Source organism: Peromyscus maniculatus, chromosome 1 (assembly GCF_049852395.1).
Source record: "Peromyscus maniculatus bairdii isolate BWxNUB_F1_BW_parent chromosome 1, HU_Pman_BW_mat_3.1, whole genome shotgun sequence".
NCBI lineage: Eukaryota > Metazoa > Chordata > Mammalia > Rodentia > Cricetidae > Peromyscus > Peromyscus maniculatus.
The window spans coordinates 69372919-69395215 of record NC_134852.1 but is presented as its reverse complement, the minus strand read 5'-3'; the positions used below and the strand labels follow the sequence as shown (position 1 = coordinate 69395215).

At 45.2% G+C, this 22297-nt stretch overlaps 5 non-coding genes across 5 annotated transcripts; all 5 read left to right on the top strand.

Moving 5' to 3' along the window:
* The first annotated feature begins 2705 nt into the window (after window positions 1-2705).
* On the top strand, window positions 2706-2784 carry LOC143271326 (small nucleolar RNA SNORD115). The gene has a single exon (XR_013048547.1). It is a non-coding gene; the product is annotated as a small nucleolar RNA SNORD115 (small nucleolar RNA).
* A 4749-nt stretch (window positions 2785-7533) lies between these two features.
* LOC143271325 (small nucleolar RNA SNORD115) lies at window positions 7534-7612 on the top strand. The gene has a single exon (XR_013048546.1). It is a non-coding gene; the product is annotated as a small nucleolar RNA SNORD115 (small nucleolar RNA).
* A 4564-nt stretch (window positions 7613-12176) lies between these two features.
* LOC143271324 (small nucleolar RNA SNORD115) lies at window positions 12177-12255 on the top strand. Its single transcript, XR_013048545.1, has one exon. It is a non-coding gene; the product is annotated as a small nucleolar RNA SNORD115 (small nucleolar RNA).
* A 4748-nt stretch (window positions 12256-17003) lies between these two features.
* LOC143271323 (small nucleolar RNA SNORD115) lies at window positions 17004-17082 on the top strand. Its single transcript, XR_013048544.1, has one exon. It is a non-coding gene; the product is annotated as a small nucleolar RNA SNORD115 (small nucleolar RNA).
* A 4564-nt stretch (window positions 17083-21646) lies between these two features.
* On the top strand, window positions 21647-21725 carry LOC143271322 (small nucleolar RNA SNORD115). The gene has a single exon (XR_013048543.1). It is a non-coding gene; the product is annotated as a small nucleolar RNA SNORD115 (small nucleolar RNA).
* The last annotated feature ends 572 nt before the right edge of the window (window positions 21726-22297 follow it).

Genomic DNA, 22297 nt, shown 5'->3' with positions numbered 1-22297 from the left:
TGTTTTAAATAAAAATATTGGTTTTCTCTGTCCCACACCAGAGGGCTCTTCTGATTTGGGACATAAGAATTGTCTAACCATTTTTTTTAAAGTAATATGTCTGGGTTTAGAGGGGGAGTGGGCCAATGCCACCTCTAAAGCCAGCTTGGTATATTTGGGAATTTGGGCGTAGCATCTCTTACTACTTTCTGCTGGAGGGGGGCGCTGTATCTTATGGGGATGTAAAGAAAATTTTAGACCTATGGGGTAGTCCGTGAGGCTGTATTGTTTGAACCAGTTGCCTTGAAACCGCTCTGGATGCTGGATCATCTGGGCCATGGTGTCATCGGAGACCTTTCAGGGGGTCTTGGCTGTTGAAACCTGATGTATCTTAATCTGGAACAAATCCATAGCCTCTGGCTTTCTGTGGAAACAAAAGCAGAACCTCTTTTCCAAAGCAACATATCCTTAAATCCAAATTTTGAAGTCAAGGTACCTTTAAAATATACATTTTGGCATAACTCAACAGCTTTTGTAATCAAATGTTTTTCTTCAGTTACAAATATCAAAGACAACATAATCCAGATTTTCTGTGTGGTAGCCATCGTTACGTGGCTTATTTTTTATATTACCTTGAGCCTTGAGCCTAGTGTTTTAAACTGTACCATTCTAAGACTGAAACTGCGCTGTGGCTGCTGGCTCCACCCACTTTAGCTGTCCAACATGGCAGTGGTACATTTTCCGCCAGCTCTGGGAGTCATCAGGTCTCAGAAATAGTGGGTCTAAGCTTTTATCAAAGCAGCGTGTAGCCCAGAAACCTCTTTTAAATCTACCACACAGCTTAATGTGCCGCTGGTAGATGCCTCATTGCCTCCATACTGCCGGTCAAACACACACGCCAGGAACCCGCCAGTGTTCAAACCCGCGTTTTGCGCCATCTAGCTGTTCATATGAGACAAGAAGCAGGAACCTGGTTTGGGGTCTGTTTAGAATTGGATATTAAATATTGTCAGGTTTAAGGTGGAAGCTCGAGCCGTTGGGCGCCATTTGTAGCTGGAGGGATTCTCTCCAGGTTCCCCAAGCCCCGCAGTCCCACAATCCACTTATAAAATAATCACTCAGACGCTTATATCACTTATAAATTGTATGGCCGTGGCAGGCTTTCTGCTAACTGTTTTTTATCTTAAATTAACCCATTTTTATAAATCTATACCTTGCCACGTGGCTGGTGGCTTTCCGGCGTCTTTACAAGTTGCCTCTCCTGGCCGTGGCTGCTGAGTCTCTCCCCTCAGCCTTCTGCTTCCCAGAATTCTCCACTCTCCTTGTCCAACCTACTTCCTGCCTCATCACTGGCCACCAGTATTTTATTTATATAGAACAATATCCACAGCACAAACTTCTAGCCCTCCAACCTGTGGGTGCTGAATGGCAATTCCAAATGTATACACTGTCCTGAACAATTCCAAGGGATTTGGAGAGGAGCCACTGATCAGGGACTCCAGTGCAACACCCATAGGTGGAGTCAGGAGGACCAGGGCGTCTCTGGGTCAAGGCACGGGGATAATGCAAGTTAACCTTCACTTGAACCCCACCCCCAGCCTAGTTTTTTTTTGACCTCCCAAACAGTTTGGGATGGGCAGAGAAAGACCTTCAAGGTCACATTGTGACACAAGGCATGAGACCCACGTCCTTCACGAAGGGGCTTTCAGGAAGGGCCATGTGGCACACCCTAGGCACCCGCTGAACCCCGCCTACAACTTGGGCAAATCGAACTTAGGGACATCTGGAACATTCTACTGCTGGACTGGACCCACAAAGCGTTCCCTCCCCATGTGACTTAGAGAGGCAACTTGATTGACCTCCCATGCATCAGTCTCCAGCTGCCAAGGCGAGAGTGTGTTTCAGGGAATGCAATCTCTTCCTGGCCACGAGGCCAAGAGCCCTGAATTTTTTCAGAGCCTCCCAAACGTAGGCGTTCCCAAGAATTTCAGCTCCATGCATATCCCCCAAAGCCCTGAAAACACACTTCTGTGAGCACTGTGATGTGGATTTTCCCCAGGGGTGTAGACCAGGCATGTGACACAGGCTTGAGACCAGCAAATGACGCCCCGGGTAGAATTGATTGTTATATGAATTGATTTCTCTGTGGGTATCAGCCATTATATATACATATATATGGTGCTCTACCACAGAGAACTGATGACAGGTCTCTGACTTGGTGGGGCCAAGGCAGGAATCACTAGGAAAAAAGATTTCATTAGCCCTGTATAGTGCCTGGACAATTGTCATCAGTCTAAGTCTCTAAGTCACAGCACGAGGGGTAAGGTGCCCTTACTGAAAAACTCAAGTTAAATTTTGGGCGGGCCAGAAAGACACCTATCCCTTCCTGTGTGGCAGGAGTCACTCTTTGATGTTCCAAGGGCCAGAGATTTACTAAACCTTGTCATGCGTTCAGACCATGGTCCCATGATCCCTCAGACAGTGCAATGTCATCAGTGGCCCATCTCAAGAGTGCCCTGACATCCTCCCCTTTCTTCCTCCCAAAAAGGTGCCTTTAGGGAGAAGAGAACTCATTCTGCTGCATCCCTTGAAGCAGAATTCACCAGGCCGAGCTGACCTTTGGGCCTAACCTTCTCACAGCCAAGGCCCTCATCAGCACTGGCAGCCCTGGTAAGCAATCTTGTTTGTGTCCTAAACGCATGTGTAGCTGTGCTCTCCGGAGACCTGGGTCTATGATGACAAACCTATGTCACGAAGAGAGATGATGACATAAAAATCATGCTCAATAGGATTACGCTGAGGCCCAGGCTGCAGGGCAGGGGAGAAACAGGTGCCTGGTCGCCTTGTGGCTTCCTTGATTCCCAATTCGCAGGCCCTGCTTCCCGAAGCCCTGTTTCCCCTCCTGGGGAACCCAAGCTATCCAGGTGCACATACCTAGGAGAGCCCTCGGGGCTCCTTTCCAAAGCACCTGGTGTGACTGTCTAGCCTCGGGCAAGGCTTTAGCGGCCAACACGCTGCTCATGTCCCTGTCTCTTCTGCTGTCTTTCAGTGACCCGGGATGCCGTTTCAGAGCCCGCAGCATCCTGGCACATTTCAGGTAACTGGAAATATCAAACCAAGGGCTGGGATCTCTAAACATCGTGTGCCCTCGCCTTCTAAGGCCTCTGAAACACCAAGAACCTTTCCACCTTGGAAGCAAGGCCTCCAGGCTCTGGCCTGATGGCGGCAAACTTGTAGCTGGAGGGCTTCTCTCCAGGTTCCCCAGCCCCGCAGTCCCACAATCCACTTATAAAATAATCACTCAGACGCTTATATCACTTATAAACTGTATGGCCGTGGCAGGCTTTCTGCTAACTGTTTTTTATCTTAAATTAACCCATTTTTATAAATCTATACCTTGCCACGTGGCTGGTGGCTTACCGGCGTCTTTACAGGTTGCCTCTCCTGGCCGTGGCTGCTGTGTCTCTCCCCTCAGCCTTCCGCTTCCCAGAATTCACCTGTCTCCTTGTCCCACCTACTTCCTGCCTCATCACTGGCCACCAGTGTTTTATTTATATAGAACAATATCTACAGCACTTGCCCTCTTTTCTTTCTTTTTTTTTAAAAAAGGAAGGTTTTAACTTTAACATGGTAAAATTATATATAACAAAACAATTACCGAGGAAGAATTAGAGTTACAATATTAAAGAAGATGTCCTATCTATCTTATATTTGTGAGTTTAAGGTTTTATATCTAACTTATCTTTTATCATAACTGAGGAAATTACAATTATCTAGTTTTCAACCACATCAAAGACCTGAGAAGGAACATAATGGTACCTGAGAAATGGTAGATGGATGTAAGCAACTTTCGGGAATCTTGCAAGAGTAGACCAAGACAGCTGGCAGCCTGGAAAGTCACCTAATGTTTCTCAGCATTGTTGGTGCATTCAGATTGGCTACAGGCCTAGAATATCTGACAGACCATTTTCAGAAGCAGGAATTTTGAGAGACCATCTTACCCTGTCTTGGCAGAGTACAGTGGTCACTTTCCTTGTGTCCCGCTTGTCCAGAAAGGACAGCATTGCATTTGTACTGTCAGCCATCAAGGCAAGGGCAGTTCTTTGCCCAGTAGGCCATTTTGTGCCAAAAAGACAAACTTCCAAATGGAAATGTCTTAGCAGCCCAACATTCTCTCGGGATCAATTGGTGCAGCCAGGAGCAATTGTGTCTCACATCAACAGAATTTTAAGTTATTTAAATGCCATATTCTGTAGGTCTATGAAGTGTTTGAAGATTACCTATCTATCTGAAATATATCTATGTATACCTAGAAAACTTAACTAACATGGCTACAGATATTTTTTATCTATTTTTTAATTATCCATTACAATTTTAAATGAGTTACATAAACATAATACCTCAAACAAGAATAGAAATATATATATATATATATACACAGTATAACAATATTAACTTCAAGTTTGTATCAATAAACTAAAATCCATACCAATGTAAAACATTTTAAACATAAACTAAAATCTATACCAATGTAAAACATTTTAAACAAGTTGCTCTTTAAAAGTAGGTTAATTAATCTATCCTTTTATCTTATCATCTCTATATCCTCCTATATATCTATATTATATCCCCTTTTCTTTTTTAGAAAGAGATCACATTTATAATCAATCTGTTTTAAATAAAAATATTGGTTTTCTCTGTCCCACACCAGAGGGCTCTTCTGATTTGGGACATAAGAATTGTCTAACCATTTTTTTTAAAGTAATATGTCTGGGTTTAGAGGGGGAGTGAGCCAATTCCACCTCTAAAGGCAGCTTGGTATATTTGGGAATTTGGGCGTAGCATCTCTTACTACTTTCTGCTGGAGGGGGGCGCTGTATCTTATGGGGATGTAAAGAAAATTTTAGACCTATGGGGTAGTCCGTGAGGCTGTATTGTTTGAACCAGTTGCCTTGAAACCGCTCTGGATGCTGGATCATCTGGGCCATGGTGTCATCGGAGACCTTTCAGGGGGTCTTGGCTGTTGAAACCTGATGTATCTTAATCTGGAACAAATCCATAGCCTCTGGCTTTCTGTGGAAACAAAAGCAGAACCTCTTTTCCAAAGCAACATATCCTTAAATCCAAATTTTGAAGTCAAGGTACCTTTAAAATATACATTTTGGCATAACTCAACAGCTTTTGTAATCAAATGTTTTTCTTCAGTTACAAATATCAAAGACAACATAATCCAGATTTTCTGTGTGGTAGCCATCGTTACGTGGCTTATTTTTTATATTACCTTGAGCCTTGAGCCTATTGTTTTTTTTTTTTTTTTTTTAGTTTTTTTTTTTTTTTTTTTGAGACAGGGTTTCTCTGTGTAGCTTTGCGCTTTTCCTGGAGCTCACTTGGTAGCCCAGGCTGGCCTCGAACTCACAGAGATCCGCCTGGCTCTGCCTCCCGAGTCTGGGATTAAAGGCGTGCGCCACCAACGCCCGGCTGAGCCTATTGTTTTAAACTGTACCATTCTAAGACTGAAACTGCGCTGTGGCTGCTGGCTCCACCCACTTTAGCTGTCCAACATGGCAGTGGTACATTTTCCGCCAGCTCTGGGAGTCATCAGGTCTCAGAAATAGTGGGTCTAAGCTTTTATCAAAGCAGCGTGTAGCCCAGAAACCTCTTTTAAATCTACCACACAGCTTAATGTGCCGCTGGTAGATCCCTCATTGCCTCCATACTGCCGGTCAAACACACACGCCAGGAACCCGCCAGTGTTCAAACCCGCATTTTGCGCCGTCTAGCTGTTCATATGAGACAAGAAGCAGGAACCTGGTTTGGGCTCTGTTTAGAATTGGATATTAAATATTGTCAGGTTTAAGGTGGAAGCTCGAGCCGTTGGGCGCCATTTGTAGCTGGAGGGATTCTCTCCAGGTTCCCCAAGCCCCGCAGTCCCACAATCCACTTATGAAATAATCACTCAGACGCTTATATCACTTATAAACTGTATGGCCGTGGCAGGCTTTCTGCTAACTGTTTTTTATCTTAAATTATAAATCTATACCTTGCCACGTGGCTGGTGGTTTACCGGCGTCTTTACAGGTTGCCTCTCCTGTCCGTGGCTGCTGTGTCTCTCCCCTCAGCCTTCTGCTTCGCAGAATTCTCCACTCTCCTTGTCCCACCTACTTCCTGCCTCATCACTTTCCACCAGTGTTTTATTTATATAGAACAATATCCACAGCACAAACTTCTAGCCCTCCAACCTGTGGGTGCTGAATGGCAATTCCAAATGTATACACTGTCCTGAACAATTCCAAGGGATTTGGTGAGGAGTCACTGATCAGGGACTTCAGTGCCACACCCACAGGTGGAGTCAGGAGGACCAGGGCGTCTCTGGGTCAAGGCACGGGGATAATGCAAGTTAACCTTCACTTGAACCCCACCCCCAGCATAGTTTTTTTTTGGACCTCCCAAACAGTTTGGGATGGGCAGAGAAAGACCTTCAAGGTCACATTGTGACACAAGGCATGAGACCCACGTCCTTCACGAAGGGGCTTTCAGGAAGGGCCATCTGGCACACCCTAGGCACCCGCTGAACCCCGCCTACATCTTGGGCATATCGAACTTAGGGACATCTGGAACATTCTACTGCTGGACTGGACCCACAAAGCGTTCCCTCCCCATGTGACTTAGAGAGGCAACTTGATTGACCTCCCATGCATCAGTCTCCAGCTGCCAAGGCGAGAGTGTGTTTCAGGGAATGCAATCTCTTCCTGGCCATGAGGCCAAGAGCCCTGAATATTTTCAGAGCCTCCCAAACGTAGGCGTTCCCAAGAATTTCAGCTCCATGCATATCCCACAAAGCTCTGAAAACACACTTCTGTGAGCACTGTGATGTGGATTTTCCCCAGGGGTGTAGACCAGGCATGTGACACAGGCTGGAGACCAGCAAATGACGCCCCGGGTAGAATTGTTTGTTATATGAATTGATTTGTCTGTGGGTATCAGCCATTATATATACATATATATGGTGCTCTACCACAGAGAACTGATGACAGGTCTCTGACTTGATGGGGCCAAGGCAGGAATCACTAGGAAAAAAGATTTAATTAGCCCTGTATAGTGCCTGGACAATTGTCATCAGTCTAAGTCTCTAAGTCACAGCACGAGGGGAAAGGTGCCCTTACTGAAAAACTCAAGTTAAAATTTGGACGGGCCAGAAAGACACCTATGCCTTCCTGTGTGGCAGGAGTCACTCTTTGATGTTCCAAGGGCCAGAGATTTACTAAACCTTGTCATGCGTTCAGACCATGGTCCCATGATCCCTCAGACCGTGCAGTGTCATCAGTGGCCCATCTCAAGAGTGCCCTGACATCCTCCCCTTTCTTCCTCCCAAAAAGGTGCCCTTAGGAAGAAGAGAACTCATTCTGCTGCATCCCTTGAAGCAGAGTTCACCAGGCCGAGGTGACCTTTGGGCCTAACCTTCTCACAGCCAAGGCCCTCATCAGCACTGTCACCCCTGGTAAGCAATCTTGTTTGTGTCCTAAACGCATGTGTAGCTTTGCTCTCTGGAGACCTGGGTCTATGATGACAAACCTATGTCACGAAGAGAGATGATGACATAAAAATCATGCTCAATAGGATTACGCTGAGGCCCAGGCTGCAGGGCAGGGGAGAAACAGGTGCCTGGTCGCCTTGTGGCTTCCTTGATTCCCAATTCGCAGGCCCTGCTTCCCGAAGCCCTGTTTCCCCTCCTGGGGTACCCAAGCTATCCAGGTGCACATACCTAGGAGAGCCCTCCGGGCTCCTTTCCAAAGCACCTGGTGTGACTGTCTAGCCTCGGGCAAGGCTTTAGCCGCCAACACGCTGCTCATGTCCCTGTCTCTTCTGCTGTCTTTCAGTGACCCGGGATGCCGTTTCAGAGCCCGCAGCATCCTGGCACATTTCAGGTAACTGGAAATATCAAACCAAGGGCTGGGATCTCTAAACATCGTGTGCCCTCGCCTTCTAAGGCCTCTGAAACACCAAGAACCTTTCCACCTTGGAAGCAAGGCCTCCAGGCTCTGGCCTGATGGCGGCAAACTTGTAGCTGGAGGGCTTCTCTCCAGGTTCCCTAAGCCCCGCAGTCCCACAATCCACTTATAAAATAATCACTCAGACGCTTATATCACTTATAAACTGTATGGCCGTGGCAGGCTTTCTGCTAACTGTTTTTTATCTTAAATTAACCCATTTTTATAAATCTATACCTTGCCACGTGGCTGGTGGCTTACCGGCGTCTTTACAGGTTGCCTCTCCTGGCCGTGGCTGCTGTGTCTCTCCCCTCAGCCTTCCGCTTCCCAGAATTCACCTCTCTCCTTGTCCCACCTACTTCCTGCCTCATCACTGGCCACCAGTGTTTTATTTATATAGAACAATATCTACAGCACTTGCCCTCTTTTCTTTCTTTTTTTTTTAAAAAGGAAGGTTTTAACTTTAACATGGTAAAATTATATATAACAAAACAATTACCGAGGAAGAATTAGAGATACAATATTAAAGAAGATGTCCTATCTATCTTATATTTGTGAGTTTAAGGTTTTATATCTAACTTATATTTTATCATAACTGAGGAAATTACAATTATCTAATTTTCAACCACATCAAAGACCTGAGAAGGAACATAATGGTACCTGAGAAATGGTAGATGGATGTAAGCAACTTTCGGGAATCTTGCAAGAGTAGACCAAGACAGCTGGCAGCCTGGACAGTCACCTAATGTTTCTCAGCATTGTTGGTGCATTAAGATTGGCTACAGGCCTAGAATATCTGACAGACCATTTTCAGAAGCAGGAATTTTGAGAGACCATCTTACGCTGTCTTGGCAGAGTACAGTGGTCACTTTCCTTGTGTCCCGCTTGTCCAGAAAGGACAGCATTGCATTTGTACTGTCAGCCATCAAGGCAAGGGCAGTTCTTTGCCCAGTAGGCCATTTTGTGCCAAAAAGACAAACTTCCAAATGGAAATGTCTTAGCAGCCCAACATTCTCTCGGGATCAATTGGTGCAGCCAGGAGCAATTGTGTCTCACATCAACAGAATTTTAAGTTATTTAAATGCCATATTCTGTAGGTCTATGAAGTGTTTGAAGATTACCTATCTATCTGAAATATATCTATGTATACCTAGAAAACTTAACTAACATGGCTACAGATATTTTTTATCTATTTTTTAATTATCCATACAATTTTAAATGAGTTACATAAACATAATACCTCAAACAAGAATAGAAATATATATATATACACAGTATAACAATATTAACTTCAAGTTTGTATCAATAAACTAAAATCCATACCAATGTAAAACATTTTAAACATAAACTAAAATCTATACCAATGTAAAACATTTTAAACAAGTTGTTCTTTAAAAGTAGGTTAATTAATCTATCCTTTTATCTTATAATCTCTGTATCCTCCTATATATCTATATTATATCCCCTTTTCTTTTTTAGAAAGAGATCACATTTATAATCAATCTGTTTTAAATAAAAATATTGGTTTTCTCTGTCCCACACCAGAGGGCTCTTCTGATTTGGGACATAAGAATTGTCTAACCATTTTTTTTAAAGTAATATGTCTGGGTTTAGAGGGGGAGTGGGCCAATGCCACCTCTAAAGCCAGCTTGGTATATTTGGGAATTTGGGCGTAGCATCTCTTACTACTTTCTGCTGGAGGGGGGCGCTGTATCTTATGGGGATGTAAAGAAAATTTTAGACCTATGGGGTAGTCCGTGAGGCTGTATTGTTTGAACCAGTTGCCTTGAAACCGCTCTGGATGCTGGATCATCTGGGCCATGGTGTCATCGGAGACCTTTCAGGGGGTCTTGGCTGTTGAAACCTGATGTATCTTAATCTGGAACAAATCCATAGCCTCTGGCTTTCTGTGGAAACAAAAGCAGAACCTCTTTTCCAAAGCAACATATCCTTAAATCCAAATTTTGAAGTCAAGGTACCTTTAAAATATACATTTTGGCATAACTCAACAGCTTTTGTAATCAAATGTTTTTCTTCAGTTACAAATATCAAAGACAACATAATCCAGATTTTCTGTGTGGTAGCCATCGTTACGTGGCTTATTTTTTATATTACCTTGAGCCTTGAGCCTATTGTTTTAAACTGTACCATTCTAAGACTGAAACTGCGCTGTGGCTGCTGGCTCCACCCACTTTAGCTGTCCAACATGGCAGTGGTACATTTTCCGCCAGCTCTGGGAGTCATCAGGTCTCAGAAATAGTGGGTCTAAGCTTTTATCAAAGCAGCGTGTAGCCCAGAAACCTCTTTTAAATCTACCACACAGCTTAATGTGCCGCTGGTAGATGCCTCATTGCCTCCATACTGCCGGTCAAACACACACGCCAGGAACCCGCCAGTGTTCAAACCCGCGTTTTGCGCCATCTAGCTGTTCATATGAGACAAGAAGCAGGAACCTGGTTTGGGGTCTGTTTAGAATTGGATATTAAATATTGTCAGGTTTAAGGTGGAAGCTCGAGCCGTTGGGCGCCATTTGTAGCTGGAGGGATTCTCTCCAGGTTCCCCAAGCCCCGCAGTCCCACAATCCACTTATAAAATAATCACTCAGACGCTTATATCACTTATAAATTGTATGGCCGTGGCAGGCTTTCTGCTAACTGTTTTTTATCTTAAATTAACCCATTTTTATAAATCTATACCTTGCCACGTGGCTGGTGGCTTTCCGGCGTCTTTACAAGTTGCCTCTCCTGGCCGTGGCTGCTGTGTCTCTCCCCTCAGCCTTCTGCTTCCCAGAATTCTCCACTCTCCTTGTCCAACCTACTTCCTGCCTCATCACTGGCCACCAGTATTTTATTTATATAGAACAATATCCACAGCACAAACTTCTAGCCCTCCAACCTGTGGGTGCTGAATGGCAATTCCAAATGTATACACTGTCCTGAACAATTCCAAGGGATTTGGAGAGGAGCCACTGATCAGGGACTCCAGTGCAACACCCATAGGTGGAGTCAGGAGGACCAGGGCGTCTCTGGGTCAAGGCACGGGGATAATGCAAGTTAACCTTCACTTGAACCCCACCCCCAGCCTAGTTTTTTTTTGACCTCCCAAACAGTTTGGGATGGGCAGAGAAAGACCTTCAAGGTCACATTGTGACACAAGGCATGAGACCCACGTCCTTCACGAAGGGGCTTTCAGGAAGGGCCATGTGGCACACCCTAGGCACCCGCTGAACCCCGCCTACAACTTGGGCAAATCGAACTTAGGGACATCTGGAACATTCTACTGCTGGACTGGACCCACAAAGCGTTCCCTCCCCATGTGACTTAGAGAGGCAACTTGATTGACCTCCCATGCATCAGTCTCCAGCTGCCAAGGCGAGAGTGTGTTTCAGGGAATGCAATCTCTTCCTGGCCACGAGGCCAAGAGCCCTGAATTTTTTCAGAGCCTCCCAAACGTAGGCGTTCCCAAGAATTTCAGCTCCATGCATATCCCCCAAAGCCCTGAAAACACACTTCTGTGAGCACTGTGATGTGGATTTTCCCCAGGGGTGTAGACCAGGCATGTGACACAGGCTTGAGACCAGCAAATGACGCCCCGGGTAGAATTGATTGTTATATGAATTGATTTCTCTGTGGGTATCAGCCATTATATATACATATATATGGTGCTCTACCACAGAGAACTGATGACAGGTCTCTGACTTGGTGGGGCCAAGGCAGGAATCACTAGGAAAAAAGATTTCATTAGCCCTGTATAGTGCCTGGACAATTGTCATCAGTCTAAGTCTCTAAGTCACAGCACGAGGGGTAAGGTGCCCTTACTGAAAAACTCAAGTTAAATTTTGGGCGGGCCAGAAAGACACCTATCCCTTCCTGTGTGGCAGGAGTCACTCTTTGATGTTCCAAGGGCCAGAGATTTACTAAACCTTGTCATGCGTTCAGACCATGGTCCCATGATCCCTCAGACAGTGCAATGTCATCAGTGGCCCATCTCAAGAGTGCCCTGACATCCTCCCCTTTCTTCCTCCCAAAAAGGTGCCTTTAGGGAGAAGAGAACTCATTCTGCTGCATCCCTTGAAGCAGAATTCACCAGGCCGAGCTGACCTTTGGGCCTAACCTTCTCACAGCCAAGGCCCTCATCAGCACTGGCAGCCCTGGTAAGCAATCTTGTTTGTGTCCTAAACGCATGTGTAGCTGTGCTCTCCGGAGACCTGGGTCTATGATGACAAACCTATGTCACGAAGAGAGATGATGACATAAAAATCATGCTCAATAGGATTACGCTGAGGCCCAGGCTGCAGGGCAGGGGAGAAACAGGTGCCTGGTCGCCTTGTGGCTTCCTTGATTCCCAATTCGCAGGCCCTGCTTCCCGAAGCCCTGTTTCCCCTCCTGGGGAACCCAAGCTATCCAGGTGCACATACCTAGGAGAGCCCTCGGGGCTCCTTTCCAAAGCACCTGGTGTGACTGTCTAGCCTCGGGCAAGGCTTTAGCGGCCAACACGCTGCTCATGTCCCTGTCTCTTCTGCTGTCTTTCAGTGACCCGGGATGCCGTTTCAGAGCCCGCAGCATCCTGGCACATTTCAGGTAACTGGAAATATCAAACCAAGGGCTGGGATCTCTAAACATCGTGTGCCCTCGCCTTCTAAGGCCTCTGAAACACCAAGAACCTTTCCACCTTGGAAGCAAGGCCTCCAGGCTCTGGCCTGATGGCGGCAAACTTGTAGCTGGAGGGCTTCTCTCCAGGTTCCCCAGCCCCGCAGTCCCACAATCCACTTATAAAATAATCACTCAGACGCTTATATCACTTATAAACTGTATGGCCGTGGCAGGCTTTCTGCTAACTGTTTTTTATCTTAAATTAACCCATTTTTATAAATCTATACCTTGCCACGTGGCTGGTGGCTTACCGGCGTCTTTACAGGTTGCCTCTCCTGGCCGTGGCTGCTGTGTCTCTCCCCTCAGCCTTCCGCTTCCCAGAATTCACCTGTCTCCTTGTCCCACCTACTTCCTGCCTCATCACTGGCCACCAGTGTTTTATTTATATAGAACAATATCTACAGCACTTGCCCTCTTTTCTTTCTTTTTTTTTAAAAAAGGAAGGTTTTAACTTTAACATGGTAAAATTATATATAACAAAACAATTACCGAGGAAGAATTAGAGTTACAATATTAAAGAAGATGTCCTATCTATCTTATATTTGTGAGTTTAAGGTTTTATATCTAACTTATCTTTTATCATAACTGAGGAAATTACAATTATCTAGTTTTCAACCACATCAAAGACCTGAGAAGGAACATAATGGTACCTGAGAAATGGTAGATGGATGTAAGCAACTTTCGGGAATCTTGCAAGAGTAGACCAAGACAGCTGGCAGCCTGGAAAGTCACCTAATGTTTCTCAGCATTGTTGGTGCATTCAGATTGGCTACAGGCCTAGAATATCTGACAGACCATTTTCAGAAGCAGGAATTTTGAGAGACCATCTTACCCTGTCTTGGCAGAGTACAGTGGTCACTTTCCTTGTGTCCCGCTTGTCCAGAAAGGACAGCATTGCATTTGTACTGTCAGCCATCAAGGCAAGGGCAGTTCTTTGCCCAGTAGGCCATTTTGTGCCAAAAAGACAAACTTCCAAATGGAAATGTCTTAGCAGCCCAACATTCTCTCGGGATCAATTGGTGCAGCCAGGAGCAATTGTGTCTCACATCAACAGAATTTTAAGTTATTTAAATGCCATATTCTGTAGGTCTATGAAGTGTTTGAAGATTACCTATCTATCTGAAATATATCTATGTATACCTAGAAAACTTAACTAACATGGCTACAGATATTTTTTATCTATTTTTTAATTATCCATTACAATTTTAAATGAGTTACATAAACATAATACCTCAAACAAGAATAGAAATATATATATATATATATACACAGTATAACAATATTAACTTCAAGTTTGTATCAATAAACTAAAATCCATACCAATGTAAAACATTTTAAACATAAACTAAAATCTATACCAATGTAAAACATTTTAAACAAGTTGCTCTTTAAAAGTAGGTTAATTAATCTATCCTTTTATCTTATCATCTCTATATCCTCCTATATATCTATATTATATCCCCTTTTCTTTTTTAGAAAGAGATCACATTTATAATCAATCTGTTTTAAATAAAAATATTGGTTTTCTCTGTCCCACACCAGAGGGCTCTTCTGATTTGGGACATAAGAATTGTCTAACCATTTTTTTTAAAGTAATATGTCTGGGTTTAGAGGGGGAGTGAGCCAATTCCACCTCTAAAGGCAGCTTGGTATATTTGGGAATTTGGGCGTAGCATCTCTTACTACTTTCTGCTGGAGGGGGGCGCTGTATCTTATGGGGATGTAAAGAAAATTTTAGACCTATGGGGTAGTCCGTGAGGCTGTATTGTTTGAACCAGTTGCCTTGAAACCGCTCTGGATGCTGGATCATCTGGGCCATGGTGTCATCGGAGACCTTTCAGGGGGTCTTGGCTGTTGAAACCTGATGTATCTTAATCTGGAACAAATCCATAGCCTCTGGCTTTCTGTGGAAACAAAAGCAGAACCTCTTTTCCAAAGCAACATATCCTTAAATCCAAATTTTGAAGTCAAGGTACCTTTAAAATATACATTTTGGCATAACTCAACAGCTTTTGTAATCAAATGTTTTTCTTCAGTTACAAATATCAAAGACAACATAATCCAGATTTTCTGTGTGGTAGCCATCGTTACGTGGCTTATTTTTTATATTACCTTGAGCCTTGAGCCTATTGTTTTTTTTTTTTTTTTTTAGTTTTTTTTTTTTTTTTTTTGAGACAGGGTTTCTCTGTGTAGCTTTGCGCTTTTCCTGGAGCTCACTTGGTAGCCCAGGCTGGCCTCGAACTCACAGAGATCCGCCTGGCTCTGCCTCCCGAGTCTGGGATTAAAGGCGTGCGCCACCAACGCCCGGCTGAGCCTATTGTTTTAAACTGTACCATTCTAAGACTGAAACTGCGCTGTGGCTGCTGGCTCCACCCACTTTAGCTGTCCAACATGGCAGTGGTACATTTTCCGCCAGCTCTGGGAGTCATCAGGTCTCAGAAATAGTGGGTCTAAGCTTTTATCAAAGCAGCGTGTAGCCCAGAAACCTCTTTTAAATCTACCACACAGCTTAATGTGCCGCTGGTAGATCCCTCATTGCCTCCATACTGCCGGTCAAACACACACGCCAGGAACCCGCCAGTGTTCAAACCCGCATTTTGCGCCGTCTAGCTGTTCATATGAGACAAGAAGCAGGAACCTGGTTTGGGCTCTGTTTAGAATTGGATATTAAATATTGTCAGGTTTAAGGTGGAAGCTCGAGCCGTTGGGCGCCATTTGTAGCTGGAGGGATTCTCTCCAGGTTCCCCAAGCCCCGCAGTCCCACAATCCACTTATGAAATAATCACTCAGACGCTTATATCACTTATAAACTGTATGGCCGTGGCAGGCTTTCTGCTAACTGTTTTTTATCTTAAATTATAAATCTATACCTTGCCACGTGGCTGGTGGTTTACCGGCGTCTTTACAGGTTGCCTCTCCTGTCCGTGGCTGCTGTGTCTCTCCCCTCAGCCTTCTGCTTCGCAGAATTCTCCACTCTCCTTGTCCCACCTACTTCCTGCCTCATCACTTTCCACCAGTGTTTTATTTATATAGAACAATATCCACAGCACAAACTTCTAGCCCTCCAACCTGTGGGTGCTGAATGGCAATTCCAAATGTATACACTGTCCTGAACAATTCCAAGGGATTTGGTGAGGAGTCACTGATCAGGGACTTCAGTGCCACACCCACAGGTGGAGTCAGGAGGACCAGGGCGTCTCTGGGTCAAGGCACGGGGATAATGCAAGTTAACCTTCACTTGAACCCCACCCCCAGCATAGTTTTTTTTTGGACCTCCCAAACAGTTTGGGATGGGCAGAGAAAGACCTTCAAGGTCACATTGTGACACAAGGCATGAGACCCACGTCCTTCACGAAGGGGCTTTCAGGAAGGGCCATCTGGCACACCCTAGGCACCCGCTGAACCCCGCCTACATCTTGGGCATATCGAACTTAGGGACATCTGGAACATTCTACTGCTGGACTGGACCCACAAAGCGTTCCCTCCCCATGTGACTTAGAGAGGCAACTTGATTGACCTCCCATGCATCAGTCTCCAGCTGCCAAGGCGAGAGTGTGTTTCAGGGAATGCAATCTCTTCCTGGCCATGAGGCCAAGAGCCCTGAATATTTTCAGAGCCTCCCAAACGTAGGCGTTCCCAAGAATTTCAGCTCCATGCATATCCCACAAAGCTCTGAAAACACACTTCTGTGAGCACTGTGATGTGGATTTTCCCCAGGGGTGTAGACCAGGCATGTGACACAGGCTGGAGACCAGCAAATGACGCCCCGGGTAGAATTGTTTGTTATATGAATTGATTTGTCTGTGGGTATCAGCCATTATATATACATATATATGGTGCTCTACCACAGAGAACTGATGACAGGTCTCTGACTTGATGGGGCCAAGGCAGGAATCACTAGGAAAAAAGATTTAATTAGCCCTGTATAGTGCCTGGACAATTGTCATCAGTCTAAGTCTCTAAGTCACAGCACGAGGGGAAAGGTGCCCTTACTGAAAAACTCAAGTTAAAATTTGGACGGGCCAGAAAGACACCTATGCCTTCCTGTGTGGCAGGAGTCACTCTTTGATGTTCCAAGGGCCAGAGATTTACTAAACCTTGTCATGCGTTCAGACCATGGTCCCATGATCCCTCAGACCGTGCAGTGTCATCAGTGGCCCATCTCAAGAGTGCCCTGACATCCTCCCCTTTCTTCCTCCCAAAAAGGTGCCCTTAGGAAGAAGAGAACTCATTCTGCTGCATCCCTTGAAGCAGAGTTCACCAGGCCGAGGTGACCTTTGGGCCTAACCTTCTCACAGCCAAGGCCCTCATCAGCACTGTCACCCCTGGTAAGCAATCTTGTTTGTGTCCTAAACGCATGTGTAGCTTTGCTCTCTGGAGACCTGGGTCTATGATGACAAACCTATGTCACGAAGAGAGATGATGACATAAAAATCATGCTCAATAGGATTACGCTGAGGCCCAGGCTGCAGGGCAGGGGAGAAACAGGTGCCTGGTCGCCTTGTGGCTTCCTTGATTCCCAATTCGCAGGCCCTGCTTCCCGAAGCCCTGTTTCCCCTCCTGGGGTACCCAAGCTATCCAGGTGCACATACCTAGGAGAGCCCTCCGGGCTCCTTTCCAAAGCACCTGGTGTGACTGTCTAGCCTCGGGCAAGGCTTTAGCCGCCAACACGCTGCTCATGTCCCTGTCTCTTCTGCTGTCTTTCAGTGACCCGGGATGCCGTTTCAGAGCCCGCAGCATCCTGGCACATTTCAGGTAACTGGAAATATCAAACCAAGGGCTGGGATCTCTAAACATCGTGTGCCCTCGCCTTCTAAGGCCTCTGAAACACCAAGAACCTTTCCACCTTGGAAGCAAGGCCTCCAGGCTCTGGCCTGATGGCGGCAAACTTGTAGCTGGAGGGCTTCTCTCCAGGTTCCCTAAGCCCCGCAGTCCCACAATCCACTTATAAAATAATCACTCAGACGCTTATATCACTTATAAACTGTATGGCCGTGGCAGGCTTTCTGCTAACTGTTTTTTATCTTAAATTAACCCATTTTTATAAATCTATACCTTGCCACGTGGCTGGTGGCTTACCGGCGTCTTTACAGGTTGCCTCTCCTGGCCGTGGCTGCTGTGTCTCTCCCCTCAGCCTTCCGCTTCCCAGAATTCACCTCTCTCCTTGTCCCACCTACTTCCTGCCTCATCACTGGCCACCAGTGTTTTATTTATATAGAACAATATCTACAGCACTTGCCCTCTTTTCTTTCTTTTTTTTTTAAAAAGGAAGGTTTTAACTTTAACATGGTAAAATTATATATAACAAAACAATTACCGAGGAAGAATTAGAGATACAATATTAAAGAAGATGTCCTATCTATCTTATATTTGTGAGTTTAAGGTTTTATATCTAACTTATATTTTATCATAACTGAGGAAATTACAATTATCTAATTTTCAACCACATCAAAGACCTGAGAAGGAACATAATGGTACCTGAGAAATGGTAGATGGATGTAAGCAACTTTCGGGAATCTTGCAAGAGTAGACCAAGACAGCTGGCAGCCTGGACAGTCACCTAATGTTTCTCAGCATTGTTGGTGCATTCAGATTGGCTACAGGCCTAGAATATCTGACAGACCATTTTCAGAAGCAGGAATTTTGAGAGACCATCTTACGCTGTCTTGGCAGAGTACAGTGGTCACTTTCCTTGTGTCCCGCTTGTCCAGAAAGGACAGCATTGCATTTGTACTGTCAGCCATCAAGGCAAGGGCAGTTCTTTGCCCAGTAGGCCATTTTGTGCCAAAAAGACAAACTTCCAAATGGAAATGTCTTAGCAGCCCAACATTCTCTCGGGATCAATTGGTGCAGCCAGGAGCAATTGTGTCTCACATCAACAGAATTTTAAGTTATTTAAATGCCATATTCTGTAGGTCTATGAAGTGTTTGAAGATTACCTATCTATCTGAAATATATCTATGTATACCTAGAAAACTTAACTAACATGGCTACAGATATTTTTTATCTATTTTTTAATTATCCATACAATTTTAAATGAGTTACATAAACATAATACCTCAAACAAGAATAGAAATATATATATATACACAGTATAACAATATTAACTTCAAGTTTGTATCAATAAACTAAAATCCATACCAATGTAAAACATTTTAAACATAAACTAAAATCTATACCAATGTAAAACATTTTAAACAAGTTGTTCTTTAAAAGTAGGTTAATTAATCTATCCTTTTATCTTATAATCTCTGTATCCTCCTATATATCTATATTATATCCCCTTTTCTTTTTTAGAAAGAGATCACATTTATAATCAATCTGTTTTAAATAAAAATATTGGTTTTCTCTGTCCCACACCAGAGGGCTCTTCTGATTTGGGACATAAGAATTGTCTAACCATTTTTTTTAAAGTAATATGTCTGGGTTTAGAGGGGGAGTGGGCCAATGCCACCTCTAAAGCCAGCTTGGTATATTTGGGAATTTGGGCGTAGCATCTCTTACTACTTTCTGCTGGAGGGGGGCGCTGTATCTTATGGGGATGTAAAGAAAATTTTAGACCTATGGGGTAGTCCGTGAGGCTGTATTGTTTGAACCAGTTGCCTTGAAACCGCTCTGGATGCTGGATCATCTGGGCCATGGTGTCATCGGAGACCTTTCAGGGGGTCTTGGCTGTTGAAACCTGATGTATCTTAATCTGGAACAAATCCATAGCCTCTGGCTTTCTGTGGAAACAAAAGCAGAACCTCTTTTCCAAAGCAACATATCCTTAAATCCAAATTTTGAAGTCAAGGTACCTTTAAAATATACATTTTGGCATAACTCAACAGCTTTTGTAATCAAATGTTTTTCTTCAGTTACAAATATCAAAGACAACATAATCCAGATTTTCTGTGTGGTAGCCATCGTTACGTGGCTTATTTTTTATATTACCTTGAGCCTTGAGCCTATTGTTTTAAACTGTACCATTCTAAGACTGAAACTGCGCTGTGGCTGCTGGCTCCACCCACTTTAGCTGTCCAACATGGCAGTGGTACATTTTCCGCCAGCTCTGGGAGTCATCAGGTCTCAGAAATAGTGGGTCTAAGCTTTTATCAAAGCAGCGTGTAGCCCAGAAACCTCTTTTAAATCTACCACACAGCTTAATGTGCCGCTGGTAGATGCCTCATTGCCTCCATACTGCCGGTCAAACACACACGCCAGGAACCCGCCAGTGTTCAAACCCGCGTTTTGCGCCATCTAGCTGTTCATATGAGACAAGAAGCAGGAACCTGGTTTGGGGTCTGTTTAGAATTGGATATTAAATATTGTCAGGTTTAAGGTGGAAGCTCGAGCCGTTGGGCGCCATTTGTAGCTGGAGGGATTCTCTCCAGGTTCCCCAAGCCCCGCAGTCCCACAATCCACTTATAAAATAATCACTCAGACGCTTATATCACTTATAAATTGTATGGCCGTGGCAGGCTTTCTGCTAACTGTTTTTTATCTTAAATTAACCCATTTTTATAAATCTATACCTTGCCACGTGGCTGGTGGCTTTCCGGCGTCTTTACAAGTTGCCTCTCCTGGCCGTGGCTGCTGTGTCTCTCCCCTCAGCCTTCTGCTTCCCAGAATTCTCCACTCTCCTTGTCCAACCTACTTCCTGCCTCATCACTGGCCACCAGTATTTTATTTATATAGAACAATATCCACAGCACAAACTTCTAGCCCTCCAACCTGTGGGTGCTGAATGGCAATTCCAAATGTATACACTGTCCTGAACAATTCCAAGGGATTTGGAGAGGAGCCACTGATCAGGGACTCCAGTGCAACACCCATAGGTGGAGTCAGGAGGACCAGGGCGTCTCTGGGTCAAGGCACGGGGATAATGCAAGTTAACCTTCACTTGAACCCCACCCCCAGCCTAGTTTTTTTTTGACCTCCCAAACAGTTTGGGATGGGCAGAGAAAGACCTTCAAGGTCACATTGTGACACAAGGCATGAGACCCACGTCCTTCACGAAGGGGCTTTCAGGAAGGGCCATGTGGCACACCCTAGGCACCCGCTGAACCCCGCCTACAACTTGGGCAAATCGAACTTAGGGACATCTGGAACATTCTACTGCTGGACTGGACCCACAAAGCGTTCCCTCCCCATGTGACTTAGAGAGGCAACTTGATTGACCTCCCATGCATCAGTCTCCAGCTGCCAAGGCGAGAGTGTGTTTCAGGGAATGCAATCTCTTCCTGGCCACGAGGCCAAGAGCCCTGAATTTTTTCAGAGCCTCCCAAACGTAGGCGTTCCCAAGAATTTCAGCTCCATGCATATCCCCCAAAGCCCTGAAAACACACTTCTGTGAGCACTGTGATGTGGATTTTCCCCAGGGGTGTAGACCAGGCATGTGACACAGGCTTGAGACCAGCAAATGACGCCCCGGGTAGAATTGATTGTTATATGAATTGATTTCTCTGTGGGTATCAGCCATTATATATACATATATATGGTGCTCTACCACAGAGAACTGATGACAGGTCTCTGACTTGGTGGGGCCAAGGCAGGAATCACTAGGAAAAAAGATTTCATTAGCCCTGTATAGTGCCTGGACAATTGTCATCAGTCTAAGTCTCTAAGTCACAGCACGAGGGGTAAGGTGCCCTTACTGAAAAACTCAAGTTAAATTTTGGGCGGGCCAGAAAGACACCTATCCCTTCCTGTGTGGCAGGAGTCACTCTTTGATGTTCCAAGGGCCAGAGATTTACTAAACCTTGTCATGCGTTCAGACCATGGTCCCATGATCCCTCAGACAGTGCAATGTCATCAGTGGCCCATCTCAAGAGTGCCCTGACATCCTCCCCTTTCTTCCTCCCAAAAAGGTGCCTTTAGGGAGAAGAGAACTCATTCTGCTGCATCCCTTGAAGCAGAATTCACCAGGCCGAGCTGACCTTTGGGCCTAACCTTCTCACAGCCAAGGCCCTCATCAGCACTGGCAGCCCTGGTAAGCAATCTTGTTTGTGTCCTAAACGCATGTGTAGCTGTGCTCTCCGGAGACCTGGGTCTATGATGACAAACCTATGTCACGAAGAGAGATGATGACATAAAAATCATGCTCAATAGGATTACGCTGAGGCCCAGGCTGCAGGGCAGGGGAGAAACAGGTGCCTGGTCGCCTTGTGGCTTCCTTGATTCCCAATTCGCAGGCCCTGCTTCCCGAAGCCCTGTTTCCCCTCCTGGGGAACCCAAGCTATCCAGGTGCACATACCTAGGAGAGCCCTCGGGGCTCCTTTCCAAAGCACCTGGTGTGACTGTCTAGCCTCGGGCAAGGCTTTAGCGGCCAACACGCTGCTCATGTCCCTGTCTCTTCTGCTGTCTTTCAGTGACCCGGGATGCCGTTTCAGAGCCCGCAGCATCCTGGCACATTTCAGGTAACTGGAAATATCAAACCAAGGGCTGGGATCTCTAAACATCGTGTGCCCTCGCCTTCTAAGGCCTCTGAAACACCAAGAACCTTTCCACCTTGGAAGCAAGGCCTCCAGGCTCTGGCCTGATGGCGGCAAACTTGTAGCTGGAGGGCTTCTCTCCAGGTTCCCCAGCCCCGCAGTCCCACAATCCACTTATAAAATAATCACTCAGACGCTTATATCACTTATAAACTGTATGGCCGTGGCAGGCTTTCTGCTAACTGTTTTTTATCTTAAATTAACC